The 10,077-nt window shown below is 42.9% G+C and overlaps 1 protein-coding gene across 1 annotated transcript in view; it reads right to left on the reverse strand.

Annotated features, from left to right (window-relative positions):
* The window catches only part of Sar1b (secretion associated Ras related GTPase 1B), a 30,014-nt gene extending 27,662 nt beyond the window's left edge, over nt 1–2,352 (reverse strand). Inside the window, exon 1 of the mRNA XM_003464474.4 lies at nt 2,195–2,352. The gene's annotated coding sequence lies outside the window, so the exon portion shown is untranslated. The remainder of the gene's footprint in view (nt 1–2,194) is intronic.
* Between the last annotated feature and the right edge of the window lie 7,725 nt (nt 2,353–10,077).

Below are 10,077 nucleotides of genomic sequence, written 5' to 3' on the forward strand. Positions count from 1 at the left end.
GCTCACACCTGTAATCCCAGCACTCGGTGGGCAGAGGCAGAAAGACTGCTATGAGTTCAAGGCCAGTCTGAATTATAGTGTGATACCCTGTCTCAAACCTCTGCCTCCCAAAAAACGAGACAAATATAAATATCCTGAACTAGCAAGACCCTGTCTCAAAAACAAACAAATTCTAAATTTAATCCCTAGTACAGGGCAGGGCTGGGGAGAGGGGAAGTGAGGAAAAAAACCAAACTGAGTATGACTTGCCAATGGTGAATTAAGAAAATTACAATAGACACACTTGATGATAAATTGCATCCTCAAAACACTAAGTTCTAAGCACTATAAAAGGAGAAACTTTTGAACACTTATTTAAACATTATTTGCTTAATAATATTTTGTAGAGAGATAATTTAAATGAGTTTCATCTAAGAGTGTAGAGAAATGAATCATTACTAAAGAATTCTAGTTTGTGGAGCCTGGAGTGATGTGGCAGTGATTTCCATTTCTGATAGACTGATCTTTATGACAAGTTGTGCTTGAATTTCTACTCCAGCACAATAATGCAAGGAAAATGAAGATTAAAATTTACCTTAAATTGCTCATCTTCACAATTACTGTACGACGCTTCTCTAACATTTCTAAAATGAGGAAAATCATTTCCTACAAATTCAGAAAGTGCCAATGAACTATGTTAAAATTTCATTTATTTATTTATTTATTTTCTTAGGGGCAGGGTGGTCTTGCTATGATGCCTTGGCTGGCCCCAAACTTCTGAACTAAAGTGACCTCTCACCTCAACCTCTGCAGTAGGTGGGGACTCCAGGTGCACATTACCCAAATTCTGTTTTTGCTCGCTTGCTTGGCTTGTTTGTTTGGTTTGGTTTTTCGAGACAGGGCTTCCCTATCTTAGCTCAGGTTGGCCTTGAACTCACTATGTAGTCCAGGCTGACCTGAAACTCCCTATGATCCTGCTTCAGCCTCCTGACTGTTGGGATTACAGGCACGGGCCAGCACAACTGGCTAGGAGTTCTAAAACTTTTAAAATTCAAAATAACCGGGCGCGTTGGTGTACTGCTGCAATCGAAGCACTTGGGAAGCCGAAGCAGGTAGATCACTGAGTTTGAGGCCAATCTGGGCTACACAGTGAACTCATAGCCTGAACCACACAGCAAGACCTTGTCTAACAACAACAACAACAACAACAAAAATTAAAATTCAAATATCCTGGTGACAAACACAGATCTTCTGAAGGGTTCGACAGCAGATACATACCGCTATGCTATGTTGGAAACACTTTTTTTTTTTTTTTGGTCTTTTTCGTTTTTATCGGTACCAGGAATCGAACTAACGACTGCCTGCTTGCAAGGCAGGCACTTATGCCGCTGAGCTAAATCCCCAGTCCTATGCTACGTTGGAAACTGTAAATATGATAGTATAGTACTGCTTTCCTTAAAGGTCTGCTGCGTGATAGGCAGTACCTTTCACACAGTTTATCATCAATAAACATTCTTTTCCTTCTTTCACCCACTTCAATGCAACTTATTCTCAACCAGTACTGTAGCACGGCACACGGATTTCTTCGGAGGAAGACAATGTAACATTGTGCTTGAGGGAAGAATGTACACACAAGGGTAGGTTGGATTTCTTCACCTTGGCTTGGCCAATATATCAACCCTTTAAATTTCTGATTAATTTGGTTCTCTTTCAGGTAATGATGCCAATGTTAAGTGTTTGAAAGCAAAATTCGATCGTGTGGGAAAATCTTGAACACTGTAAATTATGTCAGTTTCTCCCTAAGTGTTACCGATAGTTCTGCCACTCAACCCGGGCTCGGGCTCTGGCAAAACGTTAAGTACCACCCGGAGGGACGCTCAGTTTGTCTCTGCGCTAACTGGGAGCTCAAAATAAACCTGGCTCGTCATAGCCTCTCCAGCTGTCACTGATCCCCCTGGCCTTCACCCTTCCCGCTGAGGAAACTGAGGACAGGAGAATAGAGAGGCTCGGCTGCAGTCCTCCTGGTCTTCCTGAAATCAAGCGTCCCGCCCGGGGTCACAGAGCGGCGGGCGGCGAGCGGGGACAGGACCCGTCCTCCCCCGCTCACGGAGCCACGGCGGGGCCCCCGGGTGGGCCTAGGCCCTAAAGTCGCATCTCCCCCGCGATCCCCCAGCCGCCGCCCGCCGTCGCAACCTGAGGAGGCGCTGCCACTCACCTGCGACGGGAGCGAATGCAATTCCTCGCTTGACGTCGGCCCCGCACCCTCGGAGCAGAACAGCAGTGCGCGATGGCTGCCGTGGCCCCAGCTCGCTTCGGGTCCTTCCGGGCGGGCGGTGCCTCAGTGGCGAAGGTCCCCGGGCCGCGGCGCCGCGAGCGCTCAGTTCCGCCTCCTGGCGGTCCCACAGCCACCCCCAGAGCTGAGCGCGCCCGCCGGAGCCTCGCTCCTCGCGCCCCGCCCCCCGGACTGTGGGGACCTGCGGGGCTGTAGGGGGGGGGGGGCGCCAGGCGCCTGCGCTGGGGCAGTTATCTTCGTGATCTGCCTCTTAAAACTTTTGACACCTGCACTCCCCGGTGCTGGGACTAGAACATAGGGCCTCAGACGTGCTAGGCAAGCTCTCTACCACTGACTTACACCCTACATTTGTTTATTGTTTCCTATATGGGGAACTAAAGCCCAGGTCCTTCGCACTGAGCTACATTCCCCAGGCCTTTTAAAATTCTTTATTTAAGTTTGGGTTTTGAGACAGCATCTTGCTATTACTTGGGGTTCAGGTTGATTTCAAACTCACTATGTTGCCCCCCGCCCCCCAGCATCCTGAGATTACAGGTGTGTACCACCAAATCTGGCCACTTTTTTTTGAGAAAAGATCTCTCTGAATCACTTTCTAGGCCTCAAACTCACGGCAATCCTCCTGCCTCAGCCTCCCGAGGGCTGGGATTACAGCCCTGCACCTCCACACCATGAAGAATTTCTGTTTTGTTTTGCTTTTGGTACTGAGGATGGAACTTACGACCTTGCACTTAACAGGCAAGCACTTGAGCCACTGAGCTAAATTCCTGGCCGTAGAAATCCCAATTTCTAATGGTAAAATGTACAACTACTACTATGTTTTGAGTTCAGAAACAAAGTAAATCTATTTTTTATCTGAAATAAATATACATAATTATTTCTCTGAACAATAGCCTATAAAGCTATTTAAAACAACAAGAGAAAGCTCGCAATAGCAATTTATAGTACATGCATATCCTTTTACATTTTTTTTTAATCAAAGGCCTAGAGTCCACAGGCTTGTCCTCATCTCTCTTGTTCCTCAATTTAATTCTTTAATTCATTCAGTTTGAATTAATACTTTTAAGGCCCCAATGTAATGTGCTGAGTTCCTTGAGGCTTTTTTTTCTTTTCTGGCACTGGGGGTCACGACTATGCACTTGCAAGGCAGGCGTGCCAGCCCCTCCCTTGAGGCTTCTTAATTTACTTTTCCTTACCCTTTCCTTTTCTTCTGCCTTTCCAGTACTGGGGATCTAACCCAGGGACACTCCTGAGATACATCCCCAGCACTTTCTATTTTTTACTTTTAAACGGGTTCTCAATAAATTGTCCAGGCTGGCCTCAAACTTGTGATATCTCTGAGTAGCTGGGGAATGCATGAACCACCTTGCTGGGCCTTATTTTAAGAGTACAATTTAAACTGGGTGTGGTAGTGCATGCATGTGATCCAGGCAGTCTGAGAGGATGAGGCTGAGGGATCTTGAGTGACTTAGCAAGACCCTGTCTCAAAATAAGAAAACATTGAAAAGGGCTGAGGATGCAGCCCAGCGTGAAGGCCCTGGGTTCAATCCACAGGACACCGTGCACACAAAAGTGGCACTAAATATATTCATACTGTTGTGTGATCATCACTGCCATTATTTCCATAACTCATTTGTAAAATCAGGACTCTATGCGAATTAAATGGTAACTTCCTATTTCCTTCTCCAAGCATCTTGTAACCACCATTCCATTTGCCATCTCTGTAATTGTGAGCATTTTGAGTACCTCATGGAAGTGGAATTGTACTGTGTGTTCTTGTGACTTATTTCATTTACAGATATCATCAAGATTCATCATCCGCATCCCCAAAAAAACCCTCCCCTGACATGTTGCAGCATATACCGGAATTTCCTTCCATGTATGTATTTATTTAGGTTATTTGGGAAAGGATCTTGCAGTGTAGTTCAGTGAACTTGACCCAGTGCTCCTGCCTCAGCCTCCCAAAGTGATGGGGTTACAGGTTTCTGCTACTACATGCTGCCAAATTTTTTCTTTAAAATTGATGATATTAACCACAGTCTACAAAAGTGTTTTACTTGCTATAAGTCACAAGCCCAATATTTCTTTTTCTTTCTTATCGGTACCAGGGATCGAACTCACAACCACATGTTTGTAAGGCAGGTGCTTATGCCAGTGAGCTAAATCCCCAGTAACACAAGCCCAATATTTCTGATGGTTGCTATTGTTGCTATAAAAGTAATACACTATAATTACAAAAAGTTCAGAAGAAACAGAAAAATAAAATAGGAATAAAAAATCACCCTCAGGCAAATCTCAGATATTAATCCCAACAATCAGGAAGATCATAAATTTGAGGCCAGACTGGGTTACACAGTGAGTTTAAGGATAGCTTGGGTGATATAGGAGAACTTGTCTTTAAAAACCAAAATGGGAACAAAGGAAAATAAATACAAAAAACCCTCGCATAGGCAAGAGGATAATAACTTTGAGGCTAACCTGGGCTACATAGTGACTCTGGCTCAAGCCAGTTTTGTAAAACAATTAACATTAAAAACTTTAGCTAAGGGCCGGGTGATTTCGCTTAGGGGCATAAACGCCTGTTTCTTAAGTGCCAGGTTGTGAGTTTGACCTCTGGTACCAAAAAACAAAAAAATCTTTAGCTACACACTGTTTCAAAGACTGGCTCCAGCATTACTACATTATTAGCTACTTGATATTTTATTTCCTACATCTATAAAATGGGCACTAATATCCAAAAGGAACTATATAATGAGAAAATTATATACAAAAAGGAATAGCTATGGGAAAAATATCAGTCAATTATAGTACAACTGCGTAGACCTGGCCTGATCCAGCTGAAATCTCGGCTCCTGAGTTATAGAGTCCCCCTTTCTTTCTTTCTTTTTTTGGAGGGGAGGGTGCTGGGCTTGGACCCAGGCCCTTTGCACTGAGCTGCATCCCCTGCCTTTTCCAATTTTTTATTTTGTGAAGGGTTTTGCTAAATTGCCCAGGCTGGGCAATCCAGGCTGGGCAGTTGGCAGGCTAACTTGCCATCCTTCTGCCTCAGCCTCCTTGTGTGTGATTTTTTGATGTCGTTGTTTTCTTTTTCCAACACGGGAGCATGAATCATATTTTTGAACGTTTCCTGTAGCAGCAGCATGTGGGTTGTATTTGAACAAGTCAGAACTGGAACCTGATATGAATTCAGTAAGGAGGCTGCTGAGGTCAGCAGGGAAAGAGAAACAGGAAGTCACTTATGAGAAGCTAAAGATTGCAATCTATACAATTTCATGATTTATTGCAGGTGGTTAGCAGAGGTAAAAGAGGTATCAAAGTCTAAAGTTTTAACCTGGATTAATAAATACACTTCTCTCCAGTTTTACTACAACCAATTTATCATCTTTGCCCCCCAGTTAGAGCAAAATTCCATTCCTGGTTATTTTTCTCTGTAATCAATTATCCTCTTGATAGCTTCATTTTAAAACACGAATTAGGTCAATTTATTGCCCCGTGTACAATTCTTGAATCACTTCCCAAAGCCCCTAAATACCTTACAATGCCTTTTACACCTCTTGTGGGTCTGGCACTGTTACATCTCCAACCATATTTCCTATCACTGCCTTGCTCCAAGCCCATTTCCGCCTCTGGATCTTTGTGGGTGCTGTTCCCAGGTCTCTCAGAGCCTTTCTACTACAGATTGAACCCAGGAGATTCACACTGAGCTACATCTTTGGCTCTTTATTCTATGTATGTGGTACTAGGGATGGAACTTGAAGGCATTTAAAACATTTTTTTGTTGCTTTAATTTTGATTCAGGACCTTGTTAAACTGCCCAGACTGGATTCAAACGTTCGATCCTCCTGCTTCAGCCTCCCAGAGTGCTGGAATCACACATGTGCATTATCATACCTGGCTCCATCTTCTCTCTTTGTAAATCCAGCTTTATCATTTGGATCACAGCTTACTTGTCACCTCCTGTTCTAACATCTTGTCCAAACAAGACTCTTGCTTGCTAGTCTGTTGTAGTACTGATTCTTCAATTGGTAGTGCCTACCAAATTAAAAACTTTAAAAATACACTTATGTGTACCATATTTACATTTAGATTTTGTTCCCTCAAACTGTAACCTTCACTAAAGGAGGCTTGTCTGTCACATTTTCTTTTTTCCTGGTGCATGGCTACCTGGCTAGTACATGGAAGTCATTTACTAAATGTTTTTGGAATGAACTGAAGAATTAGTGAATGAAAGATCTGGTGAGATCATTTATCAGAAAATGTCATAAGCAGCAGGACTGTGCCTCATGCCTGTGATCCCTGAATTCTGGAGGCTGAGGCAGAACAATTGAAAGTTTAGTGAGATTCTGTCTCAAAATAATAATAATAAAAAAGACAGGGATATACCCCAGTTTGAAGACCTTAGGTTCAATCCCCAGCACTGAAAAAAAGTGTCATGAGAAAAAGATAGGTTTAAAGAGGAAGAGTGTCTCACACCTCTAATATTGTGATGTTAAGATATGTGTAGAGGGAGATCATTAGAGTTAAAAAAGTACAAAGAGAGTTTTTTTTTTGTTTTGTTTTGTTTTTGAGACTGGGTCTCATCACGTAGTTCAGGCTGGTCTGGAACTCAGTACATAGCCCAGACTGACCTCAAACACATAGTGATCCTCCTGCCTCAGCCTCCTGAGTGCTGGAATTACAGGTGTGCACCACCATGTCCAGCCTAAGAGTTGGTATTTGATACTGTACAATACGCTCGCCCTGCCCAGGGAAGATGGGGTTGGACCAGGAGCTAAAACCATTTCAACTACACTATTAGGGCTGTCTCACGTGGCACAGAAAATGGCAAATGAGTTAAGACCCTAAGAGGACTAGAGAACAACACAGATTAAAAACAAGTGCTAGTGATATGTTTAAGCTAAAAGTGCAAAAGGAACTTATAAGAGGGAATTAGAGCCAAAATTGGAGCACACACACACAAATCCTAACACTAGGAGAGATGACACTGTAAATGTATTCATTCAAAATACATTTGAGGGTAGGGCTCAGCTGTAGAAGGCTTGCCTAGCATGCCCTGGGTTTGATCCTCAGCCCTGTACTCACCATCCCCCAAATAAATCACCTAGTGGCTGTTAAGTGTGAGGTCCTAAATCAGGTGCTGAGCATGCACAGGTGAGCTATAATCCCTGGTCTTATCAGGGAGACAGACATAGCTACCTTAGAATTGCCAGGATAGGCGTAGAGCTCTATTCTATTCCAGAAAGATAAACATAGACACAAACGTAACAAGGAGAGGAACCATGAAGAAACAGAGTTTAAAGGACAGAGGGAGCAGGCTGGCATGCTTAGAGATGGCATCTTGCGGTGAGCTAAGGCTCAAGGACATGAGATGAGTTTCATGGATACGCTGGGGAACAGTGTCCAAATAATGAGCTAAGTGTAAAGACAGGTTTGTGCGTGAAGAGCTAAAGAAACAGAAAATGCGTCTGGGAGGGTGGCGTGAGGGGGGTTTAAAGGACCTAAGGTCAGAGAGGCTCGAAAGGTGTTTGTACGGGGCTCTGAAAGCTATGTGTAGGACTTCGGGTTTTACTCAGCAAGACATGAGATTACTGTTATTATTATTAATTTTGGTTCTTCACGGAAAGCAATGGCTTTTCCCGAGTCAGTGTGTGATGACTGTGCTTGTGACACAGCTTTGCGCTGCAGGAGACTTCAGAGGCCAACAGATGTCCGTGAGAGGCAAACGAGCCCCAGGAACGCTTCCTTGATGTAGCCACAGGAGTTTCCACAGAGAGAACAGTGTTTGGACACACTGGTTTGCTTCTTTGTTTGAAATAGAAACAGAACAAGTTTTTAAAAAATGATTAAAAGGAAAATAATTTTCCCATTCAACAGTGCAGCAAGTGGGCAAAGAGGGTCCCATCTGAACCTGGTCCATTCTGCCCACTAGCAAGTTTTTTTTTTTTTTTTTTTAGGAAAGCCTGTCTCCCTGCTTTGAGTGTAAAGCATCAAATGTATTGGGTTTTCCTTGAATAAAGCTTGTTTCCTTACTGAAAGTTTCTTGTCACTTATTTTTGTTTAGTTTCCTTTCTGTCTGTTTTGATGATACTTGGAATTGAACCCAGGGGTGCTTTCCAATCAGGGCCCTTTTATTTTTGTCTTTTGAGACAGGGTCTGGCTAAGTAGCCCACAGTGGGCTTGGACTTTCAGTTCTTCTGCCTCAGCCTCCCAAGTGGATGGGATTACTGGTATGTGCCACCATGCCCAGTTTCTCAGTATTTTTTAAAAAAATGTTTTGAGGCAAGGGTTTTGCTATATAGTTTAGGCTTTTCTTGAGCTCACTATGTAGCCAAGGCTTGCCTTGAGCTCCAGGGTTTCCTTTTGCCTCAGCTTCCAAAGTGCTGGGAATACAGAAACACACCACTACACCAGGTTTCTTTAATATCCTAAAGGTAACTATTGGACATTAAAAATGTAGACACATTTTTTATAAGATTTATTCATAGTTTTAGAGGGAATAATAGAAGCACAGAAACTTGGGAAGTGGAACACTTTTAAGAGAAAGCATTATTTACTTATTGGCAAATATTCATGATTATTTAACTGTTTTAACCAAGGAGATTGTTTACTTTTTAAAATCTTTGAATACACAGATATTGCTTAAACAGAACAAAGTTCAAAGAAAACTGGATTTAACTAAATCAAACCCCAGTGCCAAGGTCAACAAAAGGAATCACATTTAAATAGTAGATTAAACTAATGGACGTTTGAGACCAGGCATTAGCACTTTTCTCTTTCAAGAATGACCATGATTTTTTGTGTGATCTCGTGAAGGCTGTTTCTCTGGGATCTATTATTTCTTTAAAACACTGAGAGGCTTGTTTGTGTATCTTTTCAAGTGTTCACAGTTGATATGTCTTGGGATTTTGTGGTTGGGGCTGTAAATTGAAAACAATTCAAACAAAAGCGTCATCTTTATCTTACAAAAGATTTTGTATCTGGATCTTGTAAAGAAAGTTATTTAATTATTGAATTCCACTCATGGCAAATACCCATTTCAGTAAGGTTTAGATGCAAAAGTAACAAAAACTAGGTAAGGATAAACTCTCATTTAAGTATTTGGCTCCACGATGCTTTTCAGGCCTGACAGGAGGGAGTAGATTTTTTTCCATGTAACATTTCATAGCAGGCCCTTTGCTGCTAAATGAATTAGGTAAGATGTACTTCAGCCTGAGATTGCAAAACCTGTGACATGACATTTTATCAGCAGTGCAAATCTGTGAAGAAGTGCTTTGTCATTGGCTCAGAGCAGGGAAAACATCTATGTAGAGCGAAGGTAGCTAAGATCATTAGCTGCGATTGTTAACTTGTGTTGTCTCTTCAACCGATTTCTACTTCTTTGACCTCAAAAAAGTCTACCTGAACAGAAAACACAACAAAACACCACAACTGTTTCTCCCCCACCCCCTCCAAGGAAATCCTCTTCTCGAAAGAGGAACCAGAACGGCCACTGACACGCGCTGTTGAACGCGCTATGCCAGGTTCAGAATCAGAGACCTATGAGACTGCACAAAGCAGAGGCCTCCTCGGCTCTTCGCAAGTCTGACACACATACCACCTCATTCATTCATTCATTTACTGGCTGTTTTTTTTTTTCTTTTTGAGACAGGGTCTCACTATGCAGTTCAGGCTGGCCTTGGGCTCACTGTGTAGCCCAGGCTGGTCTCGAACTCATAACGATCCTCCTGCCTCAGCCTCCGGAATCCTGGGATGACAAGCGTGCGCCACCACACCCGGCTCCACCTCTTTTAAAAAGTCCCTAATGTGGC

Source organism: Cavia porcellus, unplaced genomic scaffold (assembly GCF_034190915.1).
Source record: "Cavia porcellus strain 051 isolate PalLab524CR breed Dunkin Hartley unplaced genomic scaffold, mCavPor4.1 scaffold_19, whole genome shotgun sequence".
Classification (NCBI taxonomy): domain Eukaryota; kingdom Metazoa; phylum Chordata; class Mammalia; order Rodentia; family Caviidae; genus Cavia; species Cavia porcellus.